Raw genomic sequence first — 16,298 nt, 5'->3', positions numbered from 1 at the left:
GTTATTTTCAACTTTTATATAGAGATTGCTATCTGCTGATCCTTCTGAAAAGCCTTGTTGGTGAAGATATTTGTCCAAGCGATAGTACCAAGCCCTTGGAGCTTGTTTGAGCCCATAGAGTGCCTTTTTCAATCTGCATACAAGGTTTGGATCATTTCCAAGAATGAACCCATCTGGCTGCTCAATATATACTTCTTCTTCTAAGTCTCCATTTAGGAAGGCTGATTTCACGTCCATTTGAAATACCTTGAAGTTTTGAAAGCTTGAGAGAGCAAGGAACATTCGGATGGCCTCTAGTCTTGCCACAGGAGCAAAGGTCTCTTCAAAATCTATTCCTTCTTGCTGTGCATACCCTTTACAAACAAGTCTGGCCTTGTTTCTAATTACTTCTCCATTTTCATTTAACTTATTCTTGAAGACCCATTTTGTTCCTATTACATTCTTATCTTTTGGTCTAGGAACTAATTCCCAAGTGTTGTTCCTTTCGATTTGCTCAAGTTCTTCATCCATTGCTTTGACCCAACATTCATCTTTGCATGCTTCTTTCACATTTTGTGGTTCAATGGAGGAGAGTAGAGCCAAGTAGCTTGAAGCTTCTGCAAGTGTCCTTCTTGTTTGTACTCCTGCTTCTTTCTGCCCCACAATCTGAGTTTCTGGATGATTCTTTTGGACATATCTGGATGGAGTCTTCTCTTCTATTCTTGTCTGCTCCTCTGGTTCTTCTTGAGATTCTTCTTCTTCATCATTTCGCCTTTGAGAGTAACCTTCATCTTCTTCAATGTCTTCATGATGAACTTGCCTAGGAATATATCCCTTCTCATCAACCACTATATCAATACTGTCAACAATTCTGCCAAGTCTTTTATTGTAGCACTTGTATGCTTTGCTATGTGGAGAATAACCAAGAAGAATGCCCTCATCTGCTCTAGGTTCAAGTTTGCCAAGTTGCTCATCAGTATTCTTAATATAACATTTGCTCCCAAAGATTTTGAAATGCTTCACGGAAGGAGTTTTACCACTCCAAAGCTCATGAGGTGTTTGAGTGCTGTTTACTCGGACATTTGTTTTGTTAAGAATGATAACAGCAGCATGTGCAGCTTCACCCCAGAAGGTTGCAGGAGTACCTGATTCATCGAGCATAGCACGAGCCATTTGTTGGATAGTTCTGTTCATTCTTTCCACAACCCCATTTTGCTGAGGAGTTCTAGCTGTAGAGAATTCTCTTCTTATCCCATGTTCATCGCAGAAATCGAAAAATTCATTTGATGTGAACTCCCCACCTCTGTCAGATCTGAGGCACTTAATTTTGTGTCCTGATTCATTTTCAGCCAATGCTTTGAAGGATTTGAATTTTTCGAATGCTTCATCTTTGTGCTTCATAAGCCCTAACCAAACAAACCTTGAGAAATCATCAATGAATAATATCAGATATTCTTCTCCTCGAGGTGTCCTTTTCCTAAATGGACCACATACATCTGTATGGACTAGCTCAAGAGGCAAGCTAGCTGATCCTTCCTTTTCTGGAAAGTTAGTTCTGGTTTGCTTTCCAAACTGACAAGATTTGCATATAGTGTTGTCTGGAATTTTGATATCTGGAAGATCGCGAACTGCCTGATATTTGCATGCTTTTCTTATTTGTGAGAAGCTTAGATGTCCCAACCTTCGATGCCATAGCCAGTGCTCTTCATCCTTGCTAAGATAGCATTGTTGTTGTCCTTCTTCAAATATGTACAGATTATTTGGAGTTCTTTTGCCTTTGAGAACTGTTTTACCTGTATCAAGATCACGAACAAGACATCCATTCGATCTGAAAATAACCTCGGTTTTTTGATCACACATCTGACTGACACTTAGAAGATTATGCTTCAATCCATCAACATACAAAACATTTCCAGCCTTGACCTTTTCTTTCAAAGGAGCAATACCTTTTCCTTTTATAGTTGCAGGAGTATCATTTCCAAAAGAAACTTTCTTTCCCTTTTCTAAAGTAGAATAAGATTCAAGTTTTTCTTTATCACCTGTCATATGTTTCGAACATCCACTGTCAATGTACCATAGATTTTCCTGTCCTTCTGCATAAAACGCTATCCCACATCTTTCTGTCTGAGGTTCTTTTATTTTCCATTTTTTGGTGCTCGTGGCTTGTTCCTTTTTCTCCTGAAACCTGCTCCTGCATTCAGATTCTTTATGACCAAAATTATTGCAAATAGAACATTCAACTTCATTTTCAAGAACCGAAAAGTTGTTATAGGTCCTCTTTGTAATCCCTGTCATACTTCTTTGTTTTTGAGCTTCCCTAGTCATGATTGTTTTATATGCAACACATTGAGCTGCTTTGTGACCAAAGTTATGGCAAGAAAAGCATTGTCCATTGAAGAAGCTTCTGCGGTTATTGAATCTACCAGCCAACTGATTGTAATTTCTATTTTCATCTATTCTTGTGCCAAACTGAGAAGATTTTACCTGTGGTTGGTTGTAGCTTTTGTTCACCCTTAAGAAGGATTGTCCCTGATAGTTTCTGTTTGTAATTCGTCCCTGCTTTACCTGATTATCTTCATTGTTCTTCTGCTCATTTCTTCTTGCTGCATCAAGATAATTCTTTGAGGTGGATGCTTTAGAGGTTTCTCCATTATAGCCCAAACCTGTCTTGTTTAGAGGAGACCGCTGCACATTGATAATCTCATCCAAAGTTTCAGATCCTTTGACAAACTTAAGATTAATAGCTTTTGTTTTCTCAATTTCTTTTCTGAGACCAACAATTTCACCTTCTAGTTTTTCAAGATGTTTTTCCTTTTCATCAATTTGAAATTGCAAAGTATCAATGATCACACTCTTTTCTTCTATGCATCTCTTGAGTCTAGTAATTTCATTATAGAGATTATCCACATCTACAGCATCCTCATAATCATCATCTTCAAATGCCATTAATAGCTTATATTTATTACCTTGTTCATCTTCATCACTGTTTGATAAGCCATCACTATCTTCATGGGTGTAGTAGCTTTTCTTATTTGCACTTTGTTTCTTATTCCATCTAGCAGGTTCTTTTCCTTTATCTTTATTAGGACATTTTGCAGCATAATGACCTACTCTTCCACAAGCAAAGCATTTGAAAGGTAGCTTACCTCTGAACCTTCCAGCACCCCTTTGAAGATTTCTAACAAAATTTGATTCTTCTTCCTCTTCTTCTGGAACATGGCTTGCCTCATAGTAATCTTCTTTTCCTGATGCCTTAAAAGCAGCTTCCCTTCTGTCTGATGGACCTCCCTTTCTCATTTCATAAGCAGTTAGAATTCCATGTAACTGAGACATAGTGAGAACTTTGAGATTTTCCTTTTCTTCTATTGCAGATACTTTAGATTCAAACTTGGGGGATAATGATCTTAGAATCTTTGAAACTACTATAGTCTCTTTTATTTCTTCACCCAAATTTTTCATACAATTAACAATCTCGTCTACCCGAAGAAAATAATTTGCCACACTTTCATCATTATACATCTTGAGAGTCTCATATTGAATCCTGAGAGTTTGAAGTTTAGCTTCCTTTACCTGTTCATCTCCTTCATAGCTAGTGATCATTTTGTCCCATATCTCTTTTGCTGATTTGAAGTGCATGACCTTCATGAATTCTGTTTGGGATATACTTCCTAATAGAGTACTGACTGCTTTTGCATTTGTTTCATATGTCTTTTTCTCAGCTGGATCTGTAGGAGTAACTGAAGGAAAAGCATAGCCTGTTTCTACAATGTTCCAAACTTCTGTACCAAGAGATTGAAGATATGCAGTAACTCTTACCTTCCAATAATTGAAATTTGTTCCATCAAAAACCGGTGGCCTGATTGATGCTTCTTTCTCGTAGTTGCTCATGATGAATGATCTACCTTCAAGCGATCAAGCTTCCCTGAAGGACTGGCTCCGATACCAATTGTTGGAAATAATACTGAGAGGGGGGGTGAATCAGTATTATCAGATCAATCAAACCTTTTCAATGCTCAGAAACATATACGCTACTTCAGTTAAGTAAAACAGCGTGTACACGCTACTGTGACTAAATAAAACAGCGTATAAGCAGAAAACTCATAACTTAGTTAGCTTATTCTTCAGTTAAGTTCATCAGGACATTATTCAGCACATTAACAGTAAGCAGATGCAGTATAACAGAACGGATCAAAAGTCACACACATGAACACCAAGATATAAGGTGGAAACCCAATGTGGGTGAAAACCACCTGCTGCAAGTTATCTCTATCTTTCTTTAAGAAACTTCAGTTTACAATCTTTTGTACTGGTGCAGCCTTATACCAGTACGCAGGCTACAACCTGCAGAAGGCTACAACCTTCTCTCGTTCTCCAAACTTCCTTGGAAGGGAGCTCCAACCCCCTTTGTTCTTGTACTAGCCAAGATACTAGTACGTAGGTGCTGACCTACAATCTTCTTTTCTTCAGGTATCACCTTTCATACATTTTCAGACTTGAATATTCCTGAAGCACAACATTACAATCTGAAGACCACAATTCATTCAATTTCCACAACAGATCATTGAAGCATAAAACAACCAAACTCTGAATCACTGAACCACTGAACCCTGTCAATCACCAGTTATCAGAACACAGAGCAGACTACAGAACTCTGCAATAACTGTCAGACCCCACTGTAAACCCAAAAACAAGCTTCAAAAGATATACGCTACTTCAAGGAGCCAAACCCGCGTATACACGCTCTTTTACCGAAGCCAACCTGCGTACAGATCTAAAAATAAACTTTCTCAATTTGCAGCTGTACCAGACATTAGTTAGACCCAGAACATAGCATTGCGACAATATGCAGATCTAGAAATAAGCATAATCAACCATATCATGATAGTGCATTTCAAACCATTAGATCCCGATCTATCCTTAGATCTAGTCTTCCATCAACCAATGTGATCTCTCCTTGGCTTAGATCAAGCAACCCAGCACCTGCAAATCAGATCTCTTTCACTCTTAGATATTCAAGCCCTTGTCGAAAGATGATTTTGCCTAATGATCTTCTTCTCCTTATATAGTCTTAGGCCTAGCTCAATACCAAGAGCCAAAACCATAGTAACACAATACCATCAACTTCAAAACTAGGGATCGACACGCCCGTCGAGACACAATGGTCCGAAATCATAGGCACAACTTCCAAGGACTAACCACCATGGACCAAAGGAACCTTTCCACATACACGCGCTTTTTATGAATCGAACTAGCGTGTACACGCGACTTGGGCTTAACGAAACGGCGTGTATGAGCTTCCTTGGCATGCTGTACTGAGATCTGTCTTCTGATTAAGATGCCATCACTTGTACCAACCTCTGAGCACTTGTACCATCCTCTGAGTGAGTTGCCATCAAGGACAACACTTGAATCATAATGCCAACAGGCATCTGTCTCGACCTCAAATGGTTGTTGCAAATCAGGCAATGCGAGCACTGGTGCCGTGCATAGGCGATCTTTCAACTCTGTGAATGCCTTTTGTTGAGATTCAGACCAATTTTTTTTTGCTTTCGCTCCTCCCTTGGTGACTTGACTCAAGGGCCAAGTGATATGAGAAAATCCCAACAGGAACCTGCGATATAAGTTGGCAAGACTTAGAAAGCTGCGGAGCTCTGTCAGAGTGGTTGGAGATGGCCAATCCCGAATGACTTAGATCTTGGCTGGATCCACATGCACCCCTTATTCATCAATAATGTATCCCAGATACTGAACCTGGGTCATGCCAAAAGTTCATTTCTCCAAATTGGCACATAACTTGTGTTGCCACAGTGTTTGGAGAACCTGTCGGCTGTGGTGGAGGTGCTCTTCCCAACTCTGGCTGAAGATCAGGATGTCATCTAAGTATACCACTACAAATGAGTTGGTGAATGGCAGCAAGATGTCATCCATTAGCCTCATGAAGGTTGCAGAAGCATTCATCAATCCGAAAGGCATAACCAACCATTCAAAAAGGCCCTCCTTGGCTTTGAAGGAAGTCTTCCACACATCGGAGGGTTCAATTGGTACCTGGTGATATCTTGACTTCAGATCAATCTTTTTAAAATATTTTTCCCCCTTCAGTTGGTCCAAGAGGTCATCAATCCGTGGGATCGGGTACCTATTACAGAAAGTGATCTTGTTCAACACCCAATAGTCAATACAGAGTCTCCAAGTCCCATCCTTCTTTTGTACCAACACGATCGGGCTCCCACAGGGTGATGAACTCGGACGGATGTGACCTTTCTATAGCAACTCCTGAATCTGCCTCTTGATTTCATCATTCTCTAGGACAGAGTGCTGATAGATTGGTCCATTGGGAAGTGGCGCACCTGGGGTCAGATCGATGGAGTGCTTGACCTGACAGTGCAGAGGAACCCCTACAGAGGAGGTGAAGATGTCCTCGTACTCCTCCATGACCTTGTCCATCTGTAGTTGTCGTGCGGAGGAGCCCTGTCTAGAGGTCGTGGCCACCGTCTTCTTCTTTCCTTGAGGGCGTATCATCAGGAAAACAAATTTCCTGGTTCTGGAAATGAGCTTATTGCATTGTTTTTCAGTAACCAAAGAGATGGCGGTAGGCGGTGCTACCTCTGGTATCCTGTACAACTTATTTCCCAATGTAACAATAATAGCATGAGGCCTTGATTCATACACAACATGTCGTTTCCACAAGTATGGTTGTCCTAATAATACATCACAAACTTTAAGGGGAGCAATGTCACATAGTACCTCATCCGTGAAGGGCTTGATGTTGTATGGAAGGCAACACTGCTGGCTCACGCGAAGATCCTGTCCTTGGTGAAGCCACCCGATGGTGTACGGTTGTGGATGTGTTGTGGTCGGTAAGCTCAATCGCTTCACGATCTCTACCGAAATGAGGTTCTTTTGGCTCCCCCTGTCGATAATGAACTATAGCAGGGAGCCCTTTACCCACATCTGGGAGTGGAAGAGATGATCCTCCTCCTCTGGATCTTTAGGTTCCTCCTTCTGTACCTTCGTGGTGGCAATGGTTGTGTTGGTCTCCGCATCGATAATCTGCTTCCCTTTGTCATTCCCCTTGTCAGGTTCTGACTCAGAGTCGGAACATGCATCTAATTCTGAAACCTTTAGCTCGGCCACCAGTGATTGCTTGGCCCGACACTCGTGTTGTGAGTGGAGCTCTTATGGAACTCACACCACTTTCCCGTGTCCTTTTTCGACTTCACGGCTGTTATAGACATATTTGGGCACTGCAAACCCAATCATATATGTCAATAAACCAAGGGATATTTAACCCCTAAAAGTGTTGTTTCATACCCTAAAGGATCATGGTCAACTGATTACATCATTTCCAAGAAGTTCCACCTAAAAAACCACTCAGAACTGGCCAAACCTGGACCATACTGACTGCTCCATGGTCAGGGTGCGATGCATACTGACTCGTACACTAGCCAAGTGTGATGCATACTGAAGAGGCCTTCTGTGGGGTGCGATGAGCGAGAATGGAAAAATGTCTGAGGTAGTTTTCTAAGTGGATGCTCATGGAATCCTCTAGAAACTTCCTCTATGACACTTGCCTCTTTGAATTCGCCCAGGGATGAGTAACAAATCCAAGAAATCTCCAAGTGGAACTAAGAACTACAACTGGAATGACACTAATCAAAAACCCAAAGATAACTCACACCTCTGCAAACATCTATAAATAAATCCCTCATCTGAGAGATCTAGCGGCTGGAATTTTGTAATTTATAAAGAAGTGTTGTTAGTTTGTCTTTGAGAAGAAGCATTGTATTGTTGGGTGATCTTGCTTTTCATGAGGTGAAAAGGGCTTTGATGCTGGGAGGATGATGTTGGATCAGACAGCTGGGTTGTAATCCTCTCTTCTACTATTAATAAAGTTCTTTGAGTTTTCCTCCATACAATCGTGTATTTGTGAATCTTGTTATTTGTGAATGCAATTGTATGTTCAATGCATTTCTGATTCTGCATGGTTTATGATATCATAGATTGAAATGCTTTGATGTTGTTTTGTTGCTTTGCCTCTACAGGTATTCTTTAAGTGGGACAAGTAGGAGAGGAGTTGCAAGCTCTGTCAAAGGGGATAGAAATCAAGCAAGGAGTCAAGCGGAAGATCCAGGTTGGTATCTTTGCTTCTCTCTTATCTATCATACATAGAGGAAATCGCAAAATACTTTGATTGTTTGTTTCTAGAATAGCTACCCATCCTAGTGGTACTAGCAGATCGAAAAGACACTAGTTTTCCTTGTAACAAAATGGAAACTCCACTGGGGAACGAATAGTTTATTTGTTTGTTATTTTTGTTTGATTTATAAACTACTGACGGAGCCTGAAGTTAGCCAGATAGCCTTCGAACTACTCTTGCTATGCAATTGCAAAGTAGATGAATGCTGCTTCAGTCAATCTCTGGGTTGGTTTATGAACTGAACATCTAACTTACAATCATTCTAAATGCCCTTGTGGTAGCTCAATAACATCCTAAGATCATACCCCTGTACTTTTTTTTTTTACTGTCCATCATAGCTTAGCTTGAATCACTGAACTCAGCTGCAAATTTGACCAAAAACCCAACTCAGTTTCACTCCTTGGCCCATCGCACTGTCCATCACTGGAAGCCAGTATGCATCGCACCTCCCATGTTCAGAAGGTGAGATGCATCCCTATTTCAGTGAAGCACAGGTGCGATGACTGAGTAATCCTATTTCTCTCCTTGAAATTTGGGTTTTTTGTCCTTGTTTTCAGCTCTGTTTGATTGTGTTGCTGCTTATGATCAGTATCTCATTGCTGAAGCCTCTTTGCTTTACATAGTTCAGCCTCCATTGATTAGGATTAGTAAATGTTTTTATGTATTTTTCCATCATTTACAATCCTTCGTCAAAAGTAGCTTAAATCGAACTGTCGTTTTGATGCAAGAAAGTATTGTAACTGTCATTTTGAGTCAAAAAGAAGAGTGTCGTAGAGTCTTCCTCTTCTAGATAGTCGCTTGTACTTTTGTCATTGTATTTGATTTGAATTGTTGATATTCGAAGTGCCGAAAGCAGTTTTCTATTCGAAATCTAAAAGTGTCGTTTTAGTCTTCCTTTCATTTTGAAAAGAAATTGTCGAAATGTCGCTTTGAAGAAAATACTTAAAATTTGTACTTAGTTTTCCTTTCTTGGCATTCAACACATTAAATGGAATGAAAAACAAATACATGCATGTGTATTTACATTTAGACTGTGTGCGGAAAATGATTTAGGAAAAGTGCATTTAGTGTGTGCTCTTTGCTCTCTGTTGAAAGAATAGTAATCTTCTTTCCTTAGTAGCTAGGATTTTCATTGCTAAAAAATAAACGACTGTTTATCATTTTAGATTGCATAATTAGGAATTTTACATCTACATCGTGTGGTGAACCTTGAAAGATAAACTTCTAAGCAAGATCAACTCTAAAATAAATCTCAATGAACTTAACAACGCTTTGGAACCTAACACAACACATCTAGGAGTCTAGGCTAGAGACGTGTTCCGACATCGTAAAACCTGGTAACTATCGTTTTCATCGAAGGTTGAGTGATTCCTCCTCTTTGATACGACAAGTGCTAGTACGGACTTGTGTGTTATAGACATTTTTGTGCCTTACAACATGAAGCATGAAATGTCAATAATCTGAGGGATCCAAAGTCCCTAAACATGTTGTTCCTACCCCTCGAGGAACAAGGTCAGCAAACCACAGCACTTCAGATCAGTTCTCCACTGAAAAACACTCAAAAACAGGTCAATTCTGGATCATGTCAACTGCTCCACTGAGCATCTGCGCTGAATGTCAACTGCTCCATGGTGTACCTGCGCTGAATGTCAACTTCATCAAAGGCTACCTGCGCTGAGCGAGTTTGGACATGTGGAGGAATCTTGCCTCAACAATATGAAATCTTCTATATCCAACGGATTCAGAAGATTCCTAAATATTTTGTCAACATGGATCATCGCCCTAATGGAAATACTGTAAATACAGTGGGCTCCGAGGACGGTTCTTATCTCGTGTCAACATCGTTAAAAAATGAAACAAGAAATCATGAGGATAGTTCTTTTATTGTGTCAACCTCATTAAAAAATGAAACAAATCCCCTTTTCAAAATTCAAAGGTAAACCTTCATTCCAACCACCAAGTTGAATGCAATGAAGCTTGGGGGGCACCCTCCTTTGACATGCGTTATTATGATGCTGGGGGCATGCAAAATAAACGAGCAGTTTTGGCAAAGTTCATGCTCGTTAAAAAATAAACGCAAAACCGAGCAGTTTTAGCGCATAGTTCATGCTCGTTAAAAAATAAACATAACTTGTGAGCAAGCTTCCCCCAGAGTTCAAGCTCATCCAGAAAAAATGAACCGGTAAATAACCATTTGAGACCGTAAATCCATCAGCCATAAAAGCCTTGGTCGTGTTTGCACCGTCACCTCCACTTTTCATTTGGCCGATCATTCACCTCCACTTGATCGTTTACCAATTTTTAGGAACAGCTGCGAAGAGTGATTTCACCTAGCCATCCTTGTAACATTGCCGTGATTGGAAAATTCCAACCTGTACCTGGAATCTGCTGCTATCCCTGTTTATCACTCGTTCCTCAAAATACGAGTCTTCTTTGAGCTCTTTTCACTGACTCGTAAAATATGAAAAGTTTGCCGAGTTTTGGCCTTCCAGCTCGTTAAAAGGACCGGAAGAGCTATCCCTCCTCTAGATTTTAATCTTTTTGGACCTGAGGGATTATTGCACAAAAAGATTGAGCGCTTGTCTAGTTCGGCTCGATAAAACTATCGAACATTCATCCCTTCTGTATTGTTTTATACTTTTTCGGACTTAAGGGATTAGATGACGAAAAAGGACCTTCGGAGTTAACTTTACGTACCTTTTTAGACTCTCTAAAAATGAAAAGGACCAAGTTGTCTTTGTCGCTAGACTCTTTAAATACATTAAATAGTGACAAACTTGTCTTTAGACGATAACGAGTTTCCCTATCGCTAAGCTCGTTAAAACATAGCGATGGGCTTGCCCGAAGGGCAGGTTATAGAACAAGCATATGTTATCCTCCTCAAGCTTGACAAAAATAAAGAGGTACTGGTCAGAAATGACTGGGGAAAAATTGGGAGAACCTCAAAGCTTAATGGTAGCAAGTCGCTCTTGAACATGCCACTTTTGCCTCCGTATCACATCGGGTTGGGTTGTTTTCATTCACCGGTCCCTTCACCATGGTCTCGCCATACCATCCACATTTGGGGTAATGCTACCAATCCATCACATCAGTGTCGTTATATGTTCAAGAGATGTCGTTCAGAGAGTGTCAACCGGGTCCCATCCACTGCCATACATCATCTTTCATCCTTTCATGACCGCCACCCTGAATCATATTTCACAGATCGTTTTCACCTTCATCACAATCACTAGCTCCATTCCGTGTCACTGATGTGGGATTCATTAAGGCCCTCCTTTGACGGATCGCTTCTTGTCGACATCAGCTCATTATCCAAGAAGTTGATCTAGGAACACCCCCCCAATACTTTGAAGCTTGCATGCCTTAATGGCAAGTTTCTCACTTCCGGCGACAGGTATACATCAATGACCTTCGACCGGGAGATTTTGCGTGGTGTTCGACGCCAAGTCCTATATTCACACCACGTGAATTATGCTGCAGTACGTTGAGGGTCATCATCATTATCGGTGATTCCTCTCGCGCTTGTTAACAGTTTACATTATTGACTGGTAATCAAGCGATTTCTTTCCTTGTTCGACTCCAAGAAATTCTCACATGGATCGACTTGTACTTAGAGTGAAGATCGGACGAGTTTGAAGACCTCGGATCTAGTTTCATCCATCCGGGCCGCGATATATATTCAGGAGATAAAGAACATTGACATGTGCAGCAGATGATCATCCTACTCAAAGGATGATAATTTCAGCAGAGAATTATCAGTCTACCACCAGACGATCGTCTGTTTTATGTACAGAAAATGTATTTATAAAGCTGAGCATGGGAAATGCCCGCATCAGCTAGATCATGAAAGAAGTATGAAAAATAATGTATTGTATTTGTATCTTATTACAGGTCACCTCCCGGCGATTGAATGAACTTCGGATCCTCCTGATAAAGCATTTCACCCGATAAACAACCTCATACTTTAGGGGGCAACTGTTATAGACATTTTTGTGCCTTACAGCATGAAGCATGAAATGTCAATAATCTGAGGGATCCAAAGTCCCTAAACATGTTGTTCCTACCCCTAGAGGAACAAGGTCAGCAAACCACAGCACTTCAGATCAGTTCTCCACTGAAAAACACTCAAAAACAGGTCAATTCTGGATCATGTCAACTGCTCCACTGAGCATCTGCACTGAATGTCAACTGCTCCATGGTGTACCTGCGCTGAATGTCAACTTCATCAAAGGCTACCTGCGCTGAGCGAGTTTGGACATGTGGAGGAATCTTGCCTCAATGTGTCAGTGCCCGGGAAGCTTCCAAAATGACACTTGGATCAAAAGATTCACCTAAGTGAAGAGTAAGAGGTTCTAAAACTCCAAGTGGAAGGTAGAATCTCCGAGTGGACTCAAGAACTGAAGAACAACTGGGGTTGAAGAGGACAACAGTCACACATCAAGCTGACTTATCTTCACTCCAAAACTCTATATAAGGATCTCATCCCATGGGATCTGGAGGCCGGAATTTTGTGCAAAGAATTGTTGCTGGTTTACAGTTGGAATTATTGGGTGATTGCTTGAAGGAGGTGAAGAGGAGATTTCTTTCTGTCGAGAAGGTGATGCTGGATTGGGCCTCTTATGGTTGTATCACCACCTGAACCTTACTTTCTTCCATTAATAAAGCATTTGAGGTTCTTCTATTCGCATCTGTTTCAATGATGTATTGTCTTACTTGCGTATTTGATTTATGCTAATCCTTGAATCAATTATGAATGCATGATTCTTGTAGTTTCCCTTTCTCGTCTTGTTTGCAGGATCTTGTGTAGCTGGGCCCGTGAGAAGACAAGGAGCTGGGAGCAAGCAGCAAAGAAAGAAGATTGGATCGACCATTCGCGAAAGACATCGGTGAGTGGATCTCTTCCTTTCCTCTTTTGCATGTCATAAAGAAGTAATATTAGATAGCTTTGCTTTGACTGTTGCTAAGGAACTATCACCCTTAGAGTGGGATAGGGTCATTCCGTGTTGGATACTTTTCCCTACAACATTGTGCTACCCGTACCGTCGAGTATATATTGGGAGACCACAATAGGCTTATATCCTTTATCCATAGGAAGCCATGTCTGCCGCCTTATTGATCGCAATGCACTGAACACAACATTCAACAAGATTGACTGCCATACATAAGTCCTTGATAATTTCTTTTTAATTTATCACCAAGGTGTATATTGTAGTTTTGTGATTGGTTTGGTAATCCCTTTGTCTAGATTTCTAGAGTAGTCACTTTCGTTCCTTTTCGACTCCTTAAAAGAAAAGGTCCATTTGAGCACTTGTCACTTTGGTCTCATTAAAAAACAAAGGGGACTAGAGTCATCTTTAGCTTTTTCTCGACTCTTAAAAATTGAAAAAGAAAAGTTGTGTCAAAGCGTCATTAAAATTTATTTAATTCGGAATAACATTTTCCCATTTTTTAAGTTTGAGTTGATCAAGTAATCCGCAATCGTGGAAGAAAGTCAATCAAAACCCTGTCGTTCGCGGAGACTAGCGAGTCAACCATCTTTGACTCAGAGACGGAACCATTCTGGGAAAAATGGTCTCGTTTAACTGAGTCCACTTCTATTGGTTTATGTGAAACTTGTGTTTCAACATCATCAGTGACTAGAGTTACTCTGATCATTTTTGGTACATCTGCCTTTACAGAAGAAGTTCTACAGTTACCAGAGGACATTAGAATTGATCCTAGCGTAATGGTAGACGCTTCTATACCTGAAACAGATCCAGCTAGAGCTGATCCAGAAATTGAAGTTCACTTACCTGAACATCTGGAAGTTGAATTCCAGAGTTCAGAAGGTGTCAACCCCCCGGTGTCTGTTACTGCAGAAGCAATACCTTCTTTGGCTCCAGAAATATTTTATGGACTTGACGGTCTACCTCTTCCACCTGGACTGATTGTTATAGAAGAGAATGTAGAAGATCCTCCATCCAGTACTCCATTCCATTTTGGAACTGGGATCCATTTATATCCTTCTATTCCTGAAGTTAGTTCTTTTAATCATCCTTCATCGCAAGTTCCCGTCGAATCGCTAGGAAATATTTTGGATAGAATAAATATGTCTGAGCAACCATCAACATCTAGGACTGTGTCATCTGATACAGCCACAACAGAACTCCCTGTTACCACTCCTATGATTTTTGCTAGTATACCATCTGTCCCAACTAGTTATCAATCGCTAGATGGAGTCCACTTAGGGACTATTTCGATGACAGGGTTTGTTCCTATTTGTTCATTCGGAATCCTATCTCACATTTCTTATGTTGAAACTCAGCAAATTGATCCTGCATGCCAGTTTCAATTTGGGCAGCCCAGTCTTCAAAGACCGATATATCCTTTAAACACTGGATTGCTGCCGTATGGAGGGCAGTATGCTTTTTCATTGTTCCCTCCTGGACAACAACCATATGAGAGTTCACCACAAAATTCAGGTCAAACTGGAATTACATCTAGTGGTTGGGTACCAATACTACCTCAAAAACCAAGGGTTGTATATTCAATGCAACTAGTCCAACTAGTGTCGAACATTTCCACTACACCTGCTATTGTGACTGTGTCGTAAGTACAAGCGCTACTTGTTGTGTGTCAACCTCAAGTATCTTAGGTTGCAATACAACAACCTCTTGTCTCTACGACTCAATCACAACCTCTAGTTAATATTTCCTTACTTGGAACGACTCAGGCTCAAATGGGTACTATTACTCCACATCTTGGTCAATCATCCAGTATTGGGCAACAGCAAATGGTCCAACAACCATGGCTGGTGCAATATCAACAACTGCAATTCCAGCAAGCTTACCAAGGACCTGAGCAAAAAGCCTTTGCAGGTAATGGGCAACCGCATTTTCAAAACGGTTATCGAAAACCATACTATGCTGGTTATATCCATCAACCTTATCAAAGTTACCAGCATCAGATACATTATGCCGATATGCAAAGACCTACTGCTCAGGCGATCCCATCTTATCCTGGGTATGCTTCTCCAAACCTGAATCAACAGTTTCCTTTTGTAGCAACTCTAGAATTACTAGATTTGAACCGACTGACAAATGATCCAATTACGTACGCCCCTTGGTGGCCAGCGATTCCTCATAAACTTCCCTCTGATATTCCTAATTTCAATGGAAATCCGGGTGAAGATCCATCGAATCATGTAATAACTTTTCATTTGTGGTGTTCATCTAACACCCTCATTAATGATTTGATTAGGCTTTGCCTTTTTTAGCGAACACTAACTGGTCCGGTAGTGAAATGGTACATTGAATTTCCTAGAGCTTCATTCGATAACTTCAGTGCCCTTGCCACTACTTATTTAACCCACTTTCAATTACCCATAAGGTACGAAATGGGAACATAACTCCTTACCAACTTTAAACAGACAACAGCCACTCACATATTTGATCATATTCATGAGTGGTGACGTCGTCGTCAAATGGTAAAGACATATGTTCCTGATCAGCTTCTAGCTGAGTGGTTTATTAAGTTATTATTACCTTCAATTACTGAATATGTGGCAAAGGGAGGAGTTGTCACTGAAGAGCAAGTCATTTCTCGTGCACAATATTTAGACTTGATCTATACTCAGTCCAGAACGCTCTATGACAAAATTCCTAACGCTCCTAGACTAGAATTTTCCGTTCCTCCCCCTCCTAAATCAAATAGGGACTCTCATGCCAGTGATGGCGTGATTGGTACCTCAAGTACGCAAACCACAAAGGCTCCATCTGGTAAAGCCCTTGTAGTTTCTAGTCAAAAAGAAAATGACAAACTTCTTGCCTCGGAGGTTAATGCCATGTCATCTGACAAGGGCAAAGAACCAAAGCAACCAGGGGGCAAGAAGAAAGGGAAAAACAAAAAGAAGAAACAAGAAGATTCGACTCCTGAGAAACCTTTTGGAAACCCTACTGGGCGAAAGAAACCTAATCAACCATGTTTCATATGTAATGAGGACCATTATACGAGATGTTATCACTGAAAAATTTCGAAAAACAATTTGGACAACTTGTATGGTTTCAAAGTTGTAAGTCAGTCTTGGTCAAGTCATTTCTATTGTTTTATTTAAGGAGTCTAAAACATAGGATAGAGTCTTGTT

The sequence above is a fragment of the Pinus tabuliformis genome, chromosome 9 (genome assembly GCF_031772625.1).
Source record: "Pinus tabuliformis cultivar Carrire ecotype Pingquan chromosome 9, CPIR1, whole genome shotgun sequence".
In the NCBI taxonomy this organism is placed as follows: domain Eukaryota; kingdom Viridiplantae; phylum Streptophyta; class Pinopsida; order Pinales; family Pinaceae; genus Pinus; species Pinus tabuliformis.
Note: the sequence above shows the minus strand (reverse complement) of the source record.